The sequence below is a fragment of the Haemaphysalis longicornis genome, unplaced genomic scaffold, assembly GCF_048455015.1.
Source record: "Haemaphysalis longicornis isolate Haplotype H1 unplaced genomic scaffold, Haemaphysalis longicornis Haplotype H1 scaffold_11, whole genome shotgun sequence".
Lineage (NCBI taxonomy): Eukaryota > Metazoa > Arthropoda > Arachnida > Ixodida > Ixodidae > Haemaphysalis > Haemaphysalis longicornis.
In genome coordinates, this window is record NW_027526214.1 from 64295167 (window position 1) to 64315775 (window position 20609).

Below are 20609 nucleotides of genomic sequence, written 5' to 3' on the forward strand. Positions count from 1 at the left end.
AGTCTACCGCAAACAAAAGCTAAGTTGATGTTCCACTATAAGTCACTGTAAAAAAAACACCCAAGTATTTTAACGAGTTTACGTAATGCAACTAAACACATTGACAGTGGAAGCAGTACTGCTCATGCAAAAAATTGGCTTAAGTGTACCCTTTTCAAGAGATTACGGAAGCCTACCAGTTCAGTTTTTGTATGTAACTAACAAACCATTTTCCGCGAACCACCTAATTTACCTTCAAACATTGTTTTGCAATAAACATGCTGCTGTCGTGAAAGCGAAGTGTGAAGTAAGTAAAACCGTGTCGTCTGCATATTGGAAAAATAAACATTTTGAGGAAACTGCTGGAAAGGCTTTCACATATATAATAAATATTACCGGGGTGTCGATCCTTGCGTAACACCAGCTTTTATTGGAAGTTCTACGCTGAATATATCTGGATCATCAATAGAAACAACATCAAAACGCTGACAAAAAAAAATCCAGTATTGCGTGGAAAGGTCTACGAGAACCCACTAAATACAAATTTGGGACCAAATATTATGGTCTAGCATGTCAAATGCCTTTGAAAGGTCAAAAAAGAGGGCACAGCTAACTAGGGTGTTTTCAAATGCACAATTGATATCGTCGGTAAACTCTCCCAGTACTGCCACAGTCCCTCTGCCAGCCATAAATCCGAACTATATATCAGAAATCACCTCAAATTTAATCAAAAATTGCATGATGCACGAGGTATAAACTTCCGAGAGAATGGGTAGTATAGATACAAGTCGGTAGTTTGTGAACTTGTCTTTCTTTAATTTTTAAACAGAGGCTTTACAGCCACCGTCTTTATGATCCAAGGTATTTTGGTTGTTTCGAGGAAGCCATTCTGCAGGTAAAAATACCGGAAAGGGCCTGGAAGTTACATTGAAGCAACGCTAGTGATAGTCCATCTATTTCCGGGGGCTTGTTTTTGCCAAACCTAAAAATGAGCCCCGCAAGGTCGTTCAAAGATATAAATGGATGAAAAGCCAACGCAGGCGTTGCATTGGTTAGTGTACAAATAACGAGATTTCCGTTAGAAGTACACGCTGATGCATGCGTAAAATACTTATTGCATAAGTTTGCTGTTTCAACCGGATCACCAGAAAAATTCCTGGTGAGGAAAGAGCGTATTACATCGAAGGGTGTTAATGAGGGATCACGTGTTCCTCTGCTTTTCTGCCGATTGTTTGAACTGTTGTTCGATGTATCTTCTTTTGGCTGCACAAATAAGAGCTACAATTCAATTTGTGGCTGATTTGTACTCAAGTATGAGAGAAACAATTTTCGAGAATGCGTTGAACGATGCCATAACCAGTCCCTGTGCAAAATCCCCTGCATAAGTTCAGAAGTGAGCCAATTAAGCTCTTTTCTTCGTTTGGAGACGACAAGGCGCTGAGACTGTGCGAAAGATGTCTAGTTGTTTGACGAAATGCGCGTAAACTTCTTGCAGCTCAATAGAGTTGATTAGAAGTGACAAATTATGATCTATGATCATCTTACCTCTTTTTATTTCGTCAGTTACCTTAACCACAAGTTTCCTGTGATCAGCATGGACGCAAGAATTGAAGAAGCTCTAAATAGAACTGCAAGTAATTCGACAGGCAGTTATATAGTGGTCCGCTAACTGTTGTGAAATTATGCAAGAAACTTCCTTGTTGTTGGGAGCCAAAACATTTATGTGATCGTGGCTAGAACTGACTAATCTATCGTTTAGATAGCTTTCACGCGTAGGGGCGTTTATGGTGCAATCTATGCCATACCAAAAAGAGCACATAAAAAGTCGGATGACGTTTTCTTTGTGGTAGATAAAATATCAAAGTTTAAGACACCTGCCGAAGATAAATTGTTCTTTCAAGCTGTGTCGCCGTAAAAAATCTTTCAATTCAATCACGAGATGACTTTTGCTTTGAATAATAATAGTAATCAATCAATCAATCAATCGTGTTTATTTAGGTGCCCAGGAACAGTCAGAGGCACGAGTGCTGGCGAAGGGATAGTTACATGAAAACAAAATACCAGAAACGTATTGCAAGAAGCAAACAAGCGACAAGACACACAAATTGAGGTAGTCAAAAATGACAAAGAAAGCACACGCGGAGCCTGGATACAGGTAAAAAAAAAGAAGATGCATTTGTTTCTCTGGTTGTTGTAAGGCCCACAGGAACCGCAGAGCCGCAATATTTGACACTAAGACAACAAAAACAACAGCAAGAGTATAGAGACAAATGATAAGATGAACAAATGACGCTAAACAGTTTCAAAAATACACAACTATCAGTTGGTTAAACAGAACTGCCGAAAAACAAAATTAGAGCACAAAAAAAAAAACAAAAAAAACATAAAATCACAAATGACAGAGATATCCTAGACGTTTACATAGTGTATTTCATAGTGCAGTACGGTAAATTGTAAGAAATTTTTGAAAAATGTCAAGGCGTTCAAAGAAACGGTTTGAACATTTCTGTATTCTACGCACAGGAGAATGATTGGAGTTGCGCACAGCGGTCAAGAACATGCAATGCCACCTGGTGGGCCTTTGTAGAACACTAAACTCTAAACAGTTAAGCAGGTCTGCAAAAAAAGGTCACCATGTACAATTTCGGGAAGAAATGTAAGATCTCCACGCATACGTTTCCAGTTCAAGGAAGAGAGGGAAGGAACTATGGGTAAGTCAGAATAAGAATCAAAACTGTGACTCTGACGACGTATTTTAAATATGGATAAAAACTTCTTCTGCAGACGTTCTTTTACTTCACTTCTACATTTGGAGACGCCGTTCCAGGAAACAGAAGCATATTCTAACTGAACTATACATATTGCATTGTATAGCATTAGAAATCGATCTGGAGAAAAGAATTCCTTTGTAATCCGACACACATTTCCAAGCCTTTGAGCGCTCGCCGGGTGGTCAGGCTAATATGAGTAGAAAAAGAGAGGGTACTGTCGGAAAGCACTCCTAGGCCCCTAATATCCTCAAGTCTTTGCAGAGGAGCTCCCTCAAATTTATAGAAAAACAGCAGACGGTGGGTTTTCTGGCTGTACGTGACAACCTTTTTTTTAGCGGGGTTTAAAACTGGACAGTTTTTGCAGGAGCAGCCCGATAATTCCGACACATCCCTCTCCAAGGTACAGCATTCCTGAACCCCGCTAATGTGCCTAAATAGTTCGACATCATCAGCATAGAGAAGAAAAAAAGAGTTTGTTAACACTCTTGACACATCATTGATATAGATAGAAAACAATATTGCACCCAGCACGGTACCCTGCAAAACACCACTTGTTGCAGTGTAAGCACTAGCCTTTTTGTAGTTTACATCTACGTAAAACGACTGCTCAAGGAGATAGTCGGACAACAAGAAAACAAGGCTTGCGTGTACACCGCACGTAGGAATCTTGTTAAAAAATACCTGATGGTTCACCACATCAAACGTCTTACTGAGGGCAAAATAAATAACGTCCAACTGGCCCTTCTCATAAACTGCAGCCGGAACCAGTGTCATAAAGCTTGGAACATCTGTGACCATCGATTGACCCGAGAAAATGCCGTGCTGATTTGGTATCACAACGTTCTTGACGCAGGCAGCAAGAACTTTGTGCAGAGCTCAGTCAAAGAGTTTTTAGGCGACACAAACGAGTGAGAGCGGGCGGTAGTTAGAAACGGCTTACTTATCACCTGACCTAAATATTGTTAAAATTCCAGCGATCTTCTATGCACTAGGAAAGTTGCCTAAAAGTAAGCAGTTATTATAAATGGAAGTTAAGCCAGGCACAAAAACGTTGCCGTAAGCCTTCATAAGGGCTGCTGAAATTTCATGTGCACCATAGGAAAATGATGGTTTCATGCGTTTTAGGCTATCATTGACAATTTTTCAACGAACTTAAGTGTATTAAAATTAAACATAGTATTAAACGATAGGCGTTCATCGTTACCATCTGGCAGTTAAAAGTCAGAATGAAAGTACCGAGCAAAACAGGTGGCAACACCCACAACCTCTTCACCATCGCAATTCAGCAGGCTAACGTGTCCTTTAAACGCCTTGCTTTGGAAAAGCCTGAAGTACGCCTTTGAAACTTGCCTTGGAAAGGTTTGAAGAGGCAGCCCTTTGGCCACATAGACGGGTCGCCCACTCGCCTAAAACACTCTGCGTCAACAACTACACAAACAGGAGTACGAGTCATACTTGGTCTTGAGGCATATCCACGACAATGGTGTCACTTGCAAATTTGACAATTGGGCCAAATGTTTCAAATATGTCGTGCTAGCCGACAACTTTGAAAGAAAGATGGCCTTGGTGCTCTGTGGTTGGGTAACCACACTCGGAACTCGGAAGCTTCCGATGCACCAACGCGGCGAGGGCTTCTTGTCTTCAGTAGGCTCGCCGGCAGGCCCTTACTCGCAGTGTCGAACCGTCGAGATGGAGGCAAGGGGCAGTCCGAACCAAATCACTCGAAGCATCAGCTGGTTGACGGCTGAAGTGTTCTACGAATGTCGAAGCGTTCGTCCAGGACAGAAGGCGGCTGCGGCGGCGGCTGCTGCGGCGAACGACGACCTCACGGGGAAGCGGACTGCGGTGACGTCAATGGTGTGTGGCAAGGTCGGCAGGCTTCGGAGAAACAAGCAGGTAAGGCAGCGGCCGGGCGAGCTCCCATCGGAGGCAGCGAACCTTCTCACGCTGGGGAAGCGACGATTGCTGCCTGCTGGGCAAGCCCAGACACATTGCCCGTCGCAGAAGCCGGTTCGCATCGCGCAGCTCCGTGTTAACATCCCTGAGAAAAGACAGGTGGAGCAGGCTTCGGACCGGAGACTCTTCAAAGCAGCTACCTCTGCGCGTAGGTCCGCCGAATGGATGAAGCTTGCTCCGACAGAGGACGCCACTCGTTCCGCCGGGACGCCCGCTGGCTGACCGCTTTGGCTGCTTTGCTTACCAGAGTCACTATGCCTAGCGGCCGAGGCCGCAGCCACACAGAGATTGCAGACGAACGGCTACCTACCGGAGATCAAACACTGCAGTTCCTCGTCGGGAAGAACAATGCACTTTCTTTGCGCATGGCGTTTACACGCAGAACATCGAAGAAACTCATTCCTGCCAGAGAAAGCGAGGCAGAAGAGGAGGCACTGGCCCTTACTAGCCGCCATCATGCGGGTAATAATAATAAAATTAACAACAACAATAATAATAATATTTGTATTAATCGATCAATCCATCAATCAACCTTTATTACAGTGCCCAGAAACAGCCGAAGTCTTCGTGCTGACGCACTGAGAGGGAAAAAAAGAAAAAGGCCGCATTAAAATACATCAGCGACTGACACAAAAACACTCAGGAAGAAAGTTGGGTGTATGAAAAACAAACTACAGAAATACTACAGAGAATAAAATTAAAAGTGGTATCCAAACAACAATAAATGACTAACAGAGACTGTAAATTATGGTACATTGAAAAACACGTCCCACAATCACCACAGCAATCGGATGAAGCATTAATTACACAAAAAGGTACGAAACAAAGTACCGGAAATATTTGTAACTATTCCCAGAAACTGATAAGTTTTAGAAACATTTGTTACTGTGCCCTACCTGGTCCACATAAAAATATCAATGAAGAGTTGACTACAGAAGTGTATCATAGTACATACAACCATTACGCCCGCAATACCAACAACAATACGAACAAATTAGAACAAACTCTGTGAAAACAAGACACACATGAGGAAAGTAACTGAAGAAAACAAGTAATGTCGAAAAGAAGTTAGCGCGCCACGGCTAAGAGCCAGGCCAAAAACCCCCCTCGGGGAGGGCAAAAAATATCAAGTTCCCCAGAGTGAAGGTGATATAGGCGTTGCAGTAAATCAAGAGGAGAACATCTGCTAAGTTTTCCAGCTGTGTGGAAAAAGTGGTTAAGCTTTGTTGCTTTTGTGGGAACATAAAAAGCGATTGCTGCAAGCGGTTCCATACATGAAATTGTACCATAATGCAGTTTGTACAAAAGAAGGTCGTAGCTCTTTCGCCGGTAACCTAAAAACGCAGTTATCTGGATAGGCTCAGGGGAAAACGATGCATAAATATGGATGAAAGTTTGGTCTGTACACACTGTACAAGTTGACAATTAGATACGCAGGTTCCATTCCAAATGACTGAGGTATACTCAAATTGAGGAATATAAGGTGCCATAAGAAGTGCCATAATCAATCAATCAATCAATCACTTATGTATATTTATTGTTCCCACGAACCGCCATGTTGCCTAGGTGCTGGCAAACAGATGGATACAAGTGAAAAAAGACAAAAAAGTGAAAGGAAGAAAACTGACAATGCAAAAGATAGAAGACTAAAAAATAACTTTTAAAATGTATAATACAAAGTATACCATACAAACCACTGCAAAACGTAGATAGCGTGTACACAACACGCAATGAACACAAACAAAACTGACAGGATACAAGAGAATTCTTAATTACATCGCACAGATGAAACATGATATCTGCACACTACAGATAGTCGTGCAATGTTATAGCAGCTAACCAGAAAATGGAAAACAACAAAAAAGTCATATAAACAGCATACAATTCATATAGTAAGAAAAGCAATATTAATAGTAATATTCAATCAATCATCAATCAATCATGTTTATTTACGTGCCCAGGAACAGCCAAAGGCCTGAGTGCTGGCGCACGGATGGGTAGATAAAAACAAAATACAAGAAACATATAGCAAGAAACAAACAAGTGACAAGACACACACAAATTGAAGTGGTGAAAATGACAGAAATAAAGCACAGGTGGAGAGGGTACAGGTAAAAAAATAAAAAAAAAGATGTGTACGTTGCCCTGCCTGTCGTAAAGGCCACACGACAGGCAGAGCAACAAAGTTTGACAGTAATACAATAATAACAGCGGCAAGAGTGTAGAGACAAATGATAAGACAAACAAATTACAGTACACAGTAATAAAAATAGGCAACTATCAGTTGGATAGACACAACCGCAGAGAAACCAAATTCCAGAACAAAAAACGAACGACAGAGATATCATAGATGTTTAAAAGAGTGTATTCAACAGCGCTGTACTGTAAATTGTAAAGGATATCTGAAATATGTCAAGGCGTTCAAAAAAAGCGGTAGCAACAATTCTGTATTCTGCGCGCAGGGGAATGATTTGAGTTGCGAGCAGTGGTCAAGAACGGGAGATGCGGCCTGGTTGGCCTTTGTGGTACACTAAACTCCAAACAGTTAAGCAGGTCTGAGCATGAAAGATCACCATGAACAATTCTGAGAAGAAAGGTAAGGTCAGCACGCATACGTCTGCAGTTCAAGAAAGAGATGTAAAGAACTATGGGTAAGTCAATCAGGATGAAAACTCTGATTGTGATGACGGTGCTTAAATATGGATAAAAACTTCTGCACAGGTTGTAATAATTCTCTATCGTAAAATCCCGAGAAATAGCCCACCTAGGAGCGAGAGCAAATCGACTTAAAATATGACGTGGGCTAACTTTCGGGGTGCACTAAACAAACTTGAGAAATGTAACGTAGCCAAAGTACGAACATGCGTTTTTTAGCACTGTATTTATTTGTCGTCGCTCTCGCTTTCGTTCTTTCGTCGCGACGAAAGACGAACGACCGGAGTTTTCAAGGATGCGTAATGGTCGCATTTCGGGTTCGTGATTTCGCTACGGTTCTACATGTGTGTGGGCTGCATTGCCCATTTAAACATGCCCTTGTTATTGTTAGATCCTGCGACCTGTTATTCCACCCTACCAACGCTAGCTATCCTCGTTTCCGCGAGCATCAACCCCGGCTGTGATGATGCTACTGTCAGGGGTGGGGTATCTTTCGGTGTTTTTGGAAAAAATAGAGAAACGTGCCAAAAACAGGGGTGGGTTATCTTTCGGGGGTGGGGCATCTCTCGGATTGTACGGTACTAGATTTGTAGAAGCCGCTCCAGGCAACAGAAGCTTATTCTAACTGTCGCATACAGATTGCATTGCATAGCATTAGAAATGGATCTGGAGAAGGGAATTCCTTTGTAATCGGACACACATTTGCAAGACTTCGGAGCGCTCACTGGGTGATGAGCCTAATATGAGGAGAAAAAGAGAGGGTACTGCCGAAAAGCACCCCTAGGTCCATATTCTCCACAACGCTTTGAAGAGGAGCTCCCTCAATACTGTGGGAAAACAGCAGACGGTGGGTTTTCCGGCTGTAGGTGACAACCTTTGTTTTAGCGCGGTTTAAAATTAGGCATTTTTTCCTGCACCTGACCGATAATTCTGACACATACCTCTGCAAGGCACAGCAGTCTTGACCACAGCTAATGTGCCTAAATAGTTTGATATCATCAGCATTGAGAAGAAAAGAAGAGTTTGTTAACACTGTTGACACATCATTGATAAAGATAGAAAAAGATAGATAGATAGATAGACCCAGCACAGAACCCTGAGGTACACCACTTGTTGTAAGGTAAAAACTAGACTTTTTGTAGTTTACATTTACTTTAAAGGACGGGTGAAGGAGATAGTTTGGACAACAAGGCAACAAGGCTTGCGTCTACACCGAAAGTAGCAAGCTTGTAATTAATAACTGATGGTTCACCACATCAAATGCCTTACTGAGGTCAAAATAAATAACGTACAACTAGCCGTTTTCACAAACCGCAACCGAAGCCTGTGTCATAAAGCTTGCAAGATTTGTGACCGTAGATCGACCCGAGAAAAAGCCGTGCTGATTTCGTACCAGAACGTTCTTGACGCAGGCAGCAAGAACAATGTGCAGAGATGACTCAGCGTTTTTAGGCGACACAAAAGTGTGAGATCAGGCGATCGTTAGAAATGGCTGACTTATCACCAGACTTACATATTGGGAAAATTCCACCGATCTTCCATGCACAAGAAAATTTGCCTAAAAGTAAGCAGTCATTATAAATGGAAGGTAAGGCAGGCACAAAAACGTTGCCGTAAGCATTCATGAGGGCTGCTGGAATTCCATTTGCTCCCCTGGAAAATGGTGTTTTCATCCATTGAAGGCTATCATTGACAATTTTTTCATCGAACATAAGTCGTTGCCAACTGGCGGTTGAAAGACAGAATGAAAGTACCGAGCAAAACTGATGGCAACATCCTCAACCTCTTCACCAACGGAATTAGGCAGGCTAACATGTTTTTTAGACGCCTTAGAACTGCCGTGTACAAACCCCCACAATTCAGCCGTTTCTGAGACGCAGCAGCCTCTAAAGACTCTATATAGAGCTGGTGGTCACGCCGGTAGAGGATTTTACAAAGTGAGCGATACCGAATATACTCCGCTTTCAACTTGTCAACCCCATAACGCTTGGCCTTTTTGTGGGCGCTGTCCTTTTGTTTAAGCGAACTTCAAAGTTCTTAAGAAAACCAGTAGGGAAATTTGGAATGAACAGGCTTATATTGAAGGGTTGTACTTTTCCATGCCACTCCTGACGATGCCTGTAAAACGTCGAACCTGTACGTCGACATCATCAACATCATTCAGCAGATGAATGGAAGTGATACAGCACACCATAATTTACACGCTTGAAAGCATATCGCTGGACTGCGCAATTGTGGACACCGCAGAGCGATGCAGGGTCGCGACCGAGACAGAGGCAATAAGAGGGGGTGAAACTTGCCAGGGTGCACAAGGGATATTTCGGAGGCACACACTTGTACATTTCTTAGGTTTGAGAAGCACACATCTGGAACATTACCACAAGAGTTTTCTATGTGGCAAAACTGCAGCATGGGGGTGAACGATTCAAAATCTAATAGCTTGCTGCATTGTTGTGCTGCATAATGGTTTTTTTGTTCAAAGAAAAGGCTGTTCCAGAGAATACATGGGTGTTAAAGTTCCCAAGTGTAATGAGCTTATGGTTCCAGTTTGCATTTAAGACATTTTCTATGTATGTGAGTGTTCGGCTAAATTCAGAAGGTAATACATTCGGGGGCATATAAAATGCACCGATGAGTAGCTTCTCGCCCCTCGTGAGGCCTATCTCAAGCCAGACTGATTCGTGTAGTGTCTCAAGGTCAGCACACCACTTGCACTGCACTCAGTGATCAATGGTAATGAGAACCCTGCCACCTTTTTTTTAGGTCCAGTAATTTTCTGTGGTTTCTAAAGATTTGATAGTTAGAAGGGAAATAGTCGGAAGACGAGATATCATCGGAAACCCAGGTTTCACTAATGCCAATAGCAGAAAATTTAAAGCATACAATATTTTTAATAAATTCAGAGGACTTAGTTCGTAAACCTCGAGTGTGTTGATAGTATATGTCGGGACTATTGTGCTTACTGATCATTCTCGTTTATTTCACAGCTTTGCAGCAGACCAGGTTGGAGCTTGCCTTTGAACAGCTGTAAGAGGCGTCCTTTTGGCACCATAGACGGGTCGCTCAGGTGCCTAAAACACTCCTCGTTTACAATTACGCAAAAAGAAGAATAGGAGTCGTATTGGGTCCTAAGGCGTTTGTACGACAATGGCGTAAATTTCACAGTTGAAAAGTGGGCGAACAGTTGAGCAGATGTGGTGTTAGCCGGCAGTTTTGAAAAAAGGATGGCCTTGGAGCTCGGTGGTCGGTGTACCAAAACCAACTGAGAAGCTTTCGACGCACCCACGCTGGGAGGGCTCCTTTTCTTCTGCAAGTTCGTCGGCGGGCCATTAAACGCAGTGTGTGACCATGGAGCAGGGGGCAGAGGGTAGACCAAAGAGGAAACCAAAGTGCTCAAGGCCGTAGCAGGTTGACTGCTGGCGCGTTCAACGAACGTCGAAGCGGAGGTAGAGGACAGGAAGGGGGCAACTTCAGCAGCTGCACCAGCCGCGGCTTCGCCGAACGACGACCTCGTAAGGATACCAACCTGCGGTGACGTCACCGGCGGCATAAAAAGGTTAGCAGGCTTCGGGGAAGTAGGCGGAGAAGGCGGGGGACGCGCGCGCTCCCCTCACAGGCAACGAACCTCCTCAACCAGGAGAAGCCGGTTCTCCTCGCACAGCTCGGTGACTACATCGCCGAGAGAGGAAAGGCTGGCGCAGGCTTCAGAGAGTAGATTCCTCAGGGCTGTGACCTCAGCGCATAGGTGTGCAGAAGGACAAATCTTGCTCCGACAGGGGACGCCTCTCGTTAGGCCGGGATGTTCGCTGGCTGACCGCTTCGCTAGTTTGCTCACCGTAGTCGCTAGGCCTAGCGAGTGACGCCGCAGCCACACAGAGATTACACACGAACGGCTGCTTACCGGAGATCAGACACTGCAGTTCCTCGTCGGGAAGAACAATGCACTTTCCGTGCGCACAGCGTTTACACGCAGAACATCGAAAAAACTCCTGCCTGCCGAAGAAAGCGAGGCAGCAGAGGAGACAATTGTCCTTACTTGGCGCCATCATGCGGCCAATAATAATATTAATAATCAATCAACCAATCAATCAATCAATAAATGTATAATATAGTGCCCAGGAACAGTGGAGGCCTTCGTCCTGGAGCACTCAGAGGGGAAAATGCAGCACTGTAGTACATCAACAATTGGCTAATAAACACTCAGTGAACAAAACAAAAAGAAAGACCTAGAAAAGTGGCAAAAAAAGATTAGAAATAAAATAGTACAATCCAACGAACTTTACAGAATCAATTCGTGCTGGCGTACAGAAAAGGTGTAAGACCGCAATGAAATGCATCAACCGCTGGCAAATGAACAGTGAGTGAGCAAAAAATAAGAAGAAACAACAACTTCAAAGAAAAATAAAAATACCTTAGTGTAATTTTAGGCAATATTACACAATCAATAAAAACTGTATAGTCTAATCAATTGCAAGAAGACATCTTACAATAAGCGTAACTACACGTAGGGTGAGTGAAAAGAAGAAAGTTTTTACAAGATTCGGGAAGCGTACATTTTCAGTTTTTCAGTACATTTTCAGCGTACACATCTCTCAAATACAAAATAAAATACAAAATACAAAGGGAAAAAAACACGAAAGTATAGCTTATTATTGATGTTACGGAATGAAAGTCATTTAAGTGCATAAACTCAAGGATAAAAGACAAATGCACAATAAGAAAAGTTGGCAGTTACGCCAATACAAACTCACAGACATGTTTGCGAAACAGAGTAGGGCAATCATTAAATATATCAAGGTAATCCGAGTACCGATTGTACGTGCATTGCAGTCGGAACACAGGGCACAAGACACGCAGACAATTGGGGTTGCAAAAGGTATCATGTTTCCTGGTCCACTTCCTAATAATATTAATAATAATCAATCAATCAATCAATGAATCAATCGTTTATTAACGTGCCCAGGAACAGCCGGAGAGCCTTTGTGCTGGTGCACGAAGAAAAAAAAAGAAAAAAAAACCGCAAATGTAAGATGCCTACACATCATAGCTAATGCAATTAAAGGACAGCAATACTGACACACGCACACAAAAATTACACACTGTCGTACACAAGAATATACATGCACCCACAGAAAACACAAACACACTCATACACACAAAAACAAGTACAGTGTCTTGCAGTAAGGCATGTGACATCACGCCAGTGGTCGTCATACACAGATAATTTCAAAAATATACATAAATGTTAACAAAGTTTAGTTGTACGGAAACGGAGTGAATCAAGATAGCTTATATGTAAGAAAAGGAGCATGGAAGGAATATACATGTAAAGAAACCAGACATGGAATAAGGGGAATATATAAAAAAGAAAGTCTTGTGTTGTCATCATTTCATACTCAAGTGACCGCGTGTGAACAGAGTATAAAAAAGGTACAAGCACACAGACATGTTTGCGGAACTGTGTCGAGGAATTATAAATATGTCTAAACATTCGTTGTACTCATTGTACGTACACTGGAGGCGAAACAAGGGGCACAAGCCACGCAGACAGCTCGGAATAAAAAATGTGTCGTGTCTTCTGGTGGATAATAATAATAATCAATCAATCAATCAACCTTTATTTTTGGTGCCCAGGAACAACCCTAGGGTCTTGGTACTGGTACACCATATACAAGCATTCATATAAACAAACTAAAATCAAGAAAACAAAACACAGAAAACCATATATATATACAGAATAATAATAATAATAATAATAATAATAATAATAATAATAATCTTTATTGTCCTTCTCTTTACAAAGTAAAATGGCAGGCCCGTCGAATCAATATAGGCTTGTGTGACTAGGCCTGGCAAGCCGGCGAAGCGAAAAAAGAAGGCAAGAGAGTACATGGAAATACCAACATGCGAACAACAATATTTACAAAATCAATTGACTAAACAGAGCGTAAGCAGAACATAACAAAATCACCACAGAAAAGAGATCACATTAGTACACACTTCCATAAATACAAGACGCATATAAAATACTTGTATATGTCAAACAAAATGTCAGGCACATGAATTAACAAAAGGTCAGCAGGGCTTTTTAAGTTGTTTTGATTGTGCAGCAAGGACTTCTTGGGGTAAATCATTAAATAATTTTGGGACATAAACACTTCTACATGCCATACCATACGATGTACGGGAGCGGGGGACTGAAAAACGGGGCTGATTTCTTACAGGCCGGGCAGACTTGACTTCATGCTTAAAATCAGGCAACCAAAAATGTTTAACAACCACTGTTTCAATAAATAAAGCATCACATGACGGCAAATTAAAAGTTTTGAATATATCCTGTACATCTGTCAACGGCAATCCATAAGTGATAGACATCAATATATTTTTCAATAGGCTGTTCACGCGAGCTTTCCACCGGGATGAACAAAAATAAAAAATGGTTATCCCATACCTTAGTACACTATAGGCGAGGTCATGCGCAATACTTTTCTTGACGTGAAAGGGTACGAACGATTTAATGTTGTAAAGCACACAAGCCACACTTCGGAGCTTCCCAGAGATATACGCTAAGTGTTCATGCCAAGATAGTGCGGAATCAAAAGTAATGCCTAAATATTTAATAGAATCAAAATAATTTACAACTGCACACACGCAGGTGGTGCACTGGTGATCATGAATATAAACAGGAGCGTTAATCATAGTAGTTTTCAACGGATTACGGAAACAGATTAGTTTTGTTTTACGGGAATTTATTTTAAGGCAATTTTCGGAGAACCAATGCACAGCATTACAAATGTCATTTTGAAGCATGTTTATCGCCTTTTCATAATTCACTGTTTAGCAACCAAGACTGTGTCATCAGCGTACTGGTAAACTATACATTTAGAAATTGACATAGAAAAATCATTCATGTAAATGTTAAAAAGCAAGGGCGACAAAATGGAACCTTGTGGAACACCAGCAAATAGAGATAGTGGTCTACTGAAATGAAAATGATCATCAGTAGCAACAACCTGAGAGCGCTCCGAGAGATACTTATACAGAAGAGAAAAAAACGGGCCACGGAATCCCAATAAGTAGAGTTTCCTTAGCAATAGATTATGACACACAGAATCAAAAGCTTTAGAAACATCAATAAATAAAGCACATGCAAATAAGTTATTATCAACAGAATTGAACAGGTCATCTGCAAATTCTTCTAATAGAGCAATTGTGCCACGGCCAGACACGAAACCATACTGCCGAGGCGACATAACCGAAAATTTTTCCAGAAAAGAAGACATAATTTGTAAAAGGTACTTTTCCAGAATTTGAGAAAGAATGATGAGTATTGATATGGGCCTATACGAGTCGACTTTATCCTTCGGACCTCCTTTATAGAGAGGCTTAACGACAGCAGTTTTTAAATTGTTAGGAATGTCTGCGCCAATAATAAATCCATTAAGAATGAAAAGAAGAACGTCCGATAAAACGTCGAAGTTCCTACAAAGCGTCTCTACCCTTATTCCATCATAACCCACAGGCTTAATAGTCCGGAAACTGAACAGTATGGACCTCAGCTCGGATTTAGAGAGGCAAGGCAGAAACGCCGAAGAAGGAACAGATTTATCCAGCCAGCAAGAATCAAGTAAAGGTGAAGTATTATCAGGAGTGATACGGAATGCATGGTTAAAAGCGTCCGCCACAGTTTCCGCATCATCCGAAAAAGCTTTAAAGACACAGTTTTAATAATAATAATAATATTAATAATCAATCAATCAATCAATGTTTATTATAGTGCCCAGGAACAGCGGAGGCCTTCGTGCTGGAGCACTCAGAGGGGAAAATGCAGCACTGTAGTACATCAACAATTTGCTAATAAACACTCAGTGAGCAAAAAAAAATGAGAGAAAGAAAGACATACAAAAACGGCAAAGAAGATTAGAAATGAAATAGTGCAATCCAACCGACTTTACACAATCAAGTCGTGCTAGCGCACAGACAAGGTATTAGACAGCAATGAAATGCATCAACAGCTGGCAAAAGAACAGTGAGTGAGCAAAAAATAAGAAGAAACTAGAACTTCAAAGAAGAATAAAAATATCATAGTGTAATTTTAGGCAACATTACACAATCAATAGAAACTGTAATGTCTGGTCAGTTGCAAGAAGACATCTTACAATAAGCGTAACTATACGGAAGGGTGAGTGAAAAGAAGAAAGTTTTTACAAGATTCGGAAAGCGTACATTTTCAGTTTCAAATGGACGCATGAAGTGAATATGGCAACTTTGAATGATAAAAACGGCAGAAAAAGAAAAATTCTACGATAATTACAGTCGCAGTATCAGCACAATACACGAATAACCAGGAACAAGAACAAGCTCGGTGAAGTCAATGCACAAGTCAGGACGATAAGTGAAGAAAAGTAGCACTGCCAAGATGAACCTAGTGTGTCAGAGCTGACAACCCGGCCAAAAACTCCCGAAGAGAACGCTGAAAGATATCGAGCTTCTCGGAGTGAACATTATGCAGATGCTGCATCCTTTGAAGAGGAGAACATGTGCTGAGAGCTCCAGCTGCTTTAAAAGGGTGGACGAGCCTTGTAGCTTTTTGTGGAACGCGAAAACTGATTGATTCAAGTAGTTCCGGGCATAAAATAATACCATGAAGCAATTTGTACATGAAAAGAAGGTCTGAGTGGGTCCGCCGGGAACTTAGAGAAACAGTTATAGGGATAGGCTCCGAGGGAAAACGATGCCTAAATATTGACGAAAATTTGGTTTGTACACGCTCTATACGTTGACAGTTGGAACTACAGGTTCCATTCCAAACGACAGAAGCATATTCTAGTTGCGGAATACAAAGCGTTCTGAATAGTTTTAAGAATGAAGAAGGAAACCGGAATTCTCGAGAAAACCTGCATACAGCCCCAAGAGAGCTTAGCGCGCGCCTAGTAAGTTGAGTGACATGAGGTGAGAAAGTTAAGGCACTGTCGAAAAGCACGCCGAGGTCTCTGATCTCTCCAACTTTAGACAAGTAACCACCGTTAATACTGTAGCAAAATAAAGTGCGGTTCGTTTTCCTGCTATAAGACATGACCTTTGTTTTTGTAGAGTTAAGATTTAATCTATTGTCGGAGCACCACTTAAAAAATGAGAATATATCTTGCTCCAGGGCAATGCAGTCATTAATGGACTCAATCCGTCTGAATATTTTAATGTCGTCAGCGTAAAGAAGGAAAGAAGACATATTAATTGCGGCTGACACATCATTAACAAAAATGGAAAACAAGAGAGGCCCCAACACGGAGCCTTGAGGCACACCGCTTGTTGATCAGTACAGAGCAGACGTCTGCCCGTTAACGCTAACGAAACTGCACCGGTTATCTAGATAACTACCCAACAATGCCACGAGTGGTGTATCGATTCCTACCTGTAAAAGCTTTTTAGTAACAGCGTGTGGCAGACAACGTCAAATGCTTTTCTCAGATCACAGTAGACAACGTCGAGCCGGCCCCTCTCAGAAATGGATGCCGAGGCCTGCTCTATAAAGAAGGAGAGATTAGTTGTTGCCGACCTTCCTGATATAAAGCCGTGCTGTTTACTTACAAGAAAATTCTGTACAGAACTTGACAGTAATTTGTACAGCGCTGTGTCAAACAGCTTGGAACAAGCACAAAGGAGAGAAACTGCTCTGTAGTTTGTTGCATCCGATTTGGAGCCTGACTTGAAAATAGGACGGACTCGAGAAATTTTCCACGCGAGAGGGAACACGTTTGTTTTTAGACACTGGTTAAATATCACCGTCAAAACAGGTACAAAAATGCTGCCGTATGTTTTGAGAATAGCTGGAGGTATTCCGTCAGCTCCACACGACAATGACGGTTTCATGCGCTTTAGGCTCTCCAAAACCAACTGCTCGTCCAAAACCACTAAGCTGGAGCCTTGTACGCGATTTAACAATATGTTCATTTCAGAGACGTCACGCTGGCCGCATGTGGCACTGAAGTGCTGAGCAAAGTGGTTGGTGACATTATGAACTTCTTCCACAGAGGAATCTACAAGATTGATAAGATCATGTGAGTTGTTCTTACGGGACCGGATGTATCTCCAAAATGTTTCAGGCTGAGAATTCGCACTACTCTCTACAGAATCGAGATAGGAGCGCTGGTCCCGCTCATAAAGGTTTTTACATAATTTACGGTAAGAGCAGAAGTTCTGTTTCCATTCGTCACCCCCGGTTTTCTTATACTTTCTGTGACAGCGCTCTTTTAATTTAAGAGTCGTACGAAGTTCCTCCGAAAACCAATGTGGGTGCTTGGAGTGGTTTGGTTTATACTTGGGAATAAATTGGTCCATACCGCTTTTGACAATTTCGGTGAACCGTTCGACCTGTGCATTGCAATCAGGAAGTTCTTGAATTTCCGACCAATCAAACGAAGAAAAAAAGCTATACAAGACAATGTAATCCCCACGTGCATAACAGAAGGGAGAGAGTTCATTATACTTTAGTGAGGTACCACCATGCCGAATCGAAACGGGAGCCGAAACTGAAAATGGAGGATGAAGCTTGTCGGGTTTGACAAGAGAGATATCCACCATTGATACTCGCGCGTTCTGTATGTTTGAGAAGCAGAGGTCTAAGATATTTTCGGAGCAGTTTTTGATGTTATTCAGTTGTCCCATGGATGTGAAATCTAGGAAGTCTAAAACAATGCGAGATTTTTGCTGTACGTAATAATTGTAATGCTGGTTAGTTAGACTGTCCCATTGTACACCAGGTGCATTGAAATCCCCTAGAATGATAAAATGGTGATTTTTGTGTGAAGCGCAAACTTCTTCTACAGAAGTAAGTAGCTCATTGAACAAAGAAATCGGAACATCCGGGGGAATATAAAACGCCCCTATTAAGAGCCTCTCGCCCCCAGTCAGTCGGATGTCCAGCCAGACACACTCATTGTCGCCCTCAAGGTCTTGACGCCTCTTACACTGAAGACCACAATCGACCGCAACTAATACGCCCCCTCCCTTTTGTTTAGCCCCAGTAAAATTCCTATCTTTGCGGAAAACTTGGTAATTGGGAGGGAAATAATCATTTGAGCTAATGTCGCTACAGAGCCAGGATTCAGAAATTACAATAATTGGAAAATTTGTGAAAGTACATTAGCAAAAAATTCGGACTCTTTATTGCGAAGGCCGCGCGCATTTTGATAGTAAATGTCCACCCTATTCTTAGTTTTTTTCATCGTGTGGGACATCAGTGGAACAGAACATTTTGGGATGCAGCTTTCCGCGGAAAGGTTTGAAAAGGCAGCCCTTCGGCCAGAACAAAGGATCGCTCAAACGCTCGAAGGAGTCCTCATCGACCGTAACGCAGAAGGAAGAATATGAACTGTACTTGGTCTTCAGCCGCTGACAAGCCAGAGGTATGACATGTACCGTCGAAAGATGCTCCGTCAGTTGGGCTGAAGTGGTGCACGATGACAGTTTAGACACGAAGATGTGTCTCGGACGCTTAGATGGACGAACGACGGAGATGCTACACGCATCTGAAGCACCCACACACACTGCACTCCCTCTGCGTTTGTTTGACTGGGCCGAGCCGTTGGAAGGTGGCTTGCCGGAGGCATCATTTAACAAAAGGCAAGCCTCGGAAGGGGCTGGGGTCAGCTGCTCGCTCGCTGAAAGCGTAGACGCTGCGTTTATCTTCGCCACAACAGTGGCAAAGGATGAAATGTCCACTCGCTGCGTGGAAGGGGTCGCCATCGTCACGTTGAGCTCAGGTGTCGAAGGGGGGGCAGGCAGCTCGGGAGGCAAGGGACCGGCCCGCGGTAATCGCGGGAGCCGCTCCCCTCGAAGGCTGCGAACCTCCGCCCGCAGAGAAGCAATTATGCCTGACTGCTGGGCGAAAGCACGCGCGTTCTCCCTGCTCAGGCGGTCGTTGGCCTCTCGTAGCTTTGCCACCTCGTCCGTCAGGAATGAAAGGCCCTCGAGAGCGTGGAGCAGCATTTCGCGGATATCGGTCGCGTCCCCTCCAAGGTCGCCTGGTCGAGCAGCGCTGTTCTGAGGATCGGGTTGCTGCGTGGCCGGCAGGCTCTCGTATACGGAATCGTCACTAGGCCTGCTCACCACCTCCGACGCCGAACACAGGCACAGATTACACTGGAAGGGCCTCTCACCAGTCTTCACAGCTTGCAGCTCCATGTCGGGCAGCTGAATACATTTGGAGTGCGCACGTTTTTTGCACGATGTGCATCGAAAATTCTCCTGTCTGCCGTAAAAAACAGCGGAGCACAGCACGCAGACATCTGTGCTGGGCGCCATCTTGGCGCAATAATAATAATAATAATCAATCAATCAATCGATCAATCAATGTTTATTAGAGTGCCCAGGAACAGCCGAGGCCTTGGTTCTGGCGCACAGACGAAGACAAAATGCTGCACTAATATACAGCAGAAACTCACAATATAAACAGTCAACAAGAAGAACGAGCGAAGAAAAAAAAGCAGTAAAACCCTAAGGATAATAAAAAGGTATTCCAAACACAATTACACGATTAAGAAACTCTAATGGTGGATCAATGGCAAAAGTATATGGAACAATGGTCACAGCAGTTGGCTGAAGTAAGCAGACATAAAAACGTATTCGCAGATATAGGCGAAAACACAAAGCTTCAATTAACATGAATGTATGAAACAAAATACAGGAACTGATTTATGAACAACAGCAACAGAAGATGGAAAGTACCAGACACATCACAATAAATCGGTTGCGATGGAAGGCAAGTAGCATACCGTAATATATGACAAGTCGATGAAGCAGTTACAGCCACAAAGTCACGAATATATTGGACTTACAAACCAGAAACAAGAACTATGAAGATATTTCATACATAAAAACCATATAAAAAACTAAAAAAAAGTGCCGAAAAGAAGAGTAATTATTGTATCACAGCTAACAACCCAGTCAAAAACTCCCGAAGGGGACGTTGAAATATATCAAGTTTCCCAGAGTGACAGTTATAGAGACGTTGCACTCTTTGGAGGGGGGAATGGGTGTTGAGTGCTGTAGCATTATGGAAAGGGGGGTAAACCTTGTTGTTTTTTGCGAAGCACGAAGGCTGACTTGTGCAAGTAGTTCCTGGCATGTGATAATACCATGAAGCAGTTTATATAGAAAAGGAAGAGCTAGGTGGGTTCGCCGACAACTCAGAGAGACAGGCAATGGGAATCTGGATACTGCTAAGGCAGTCTCGGGAGGCCCAGAGGA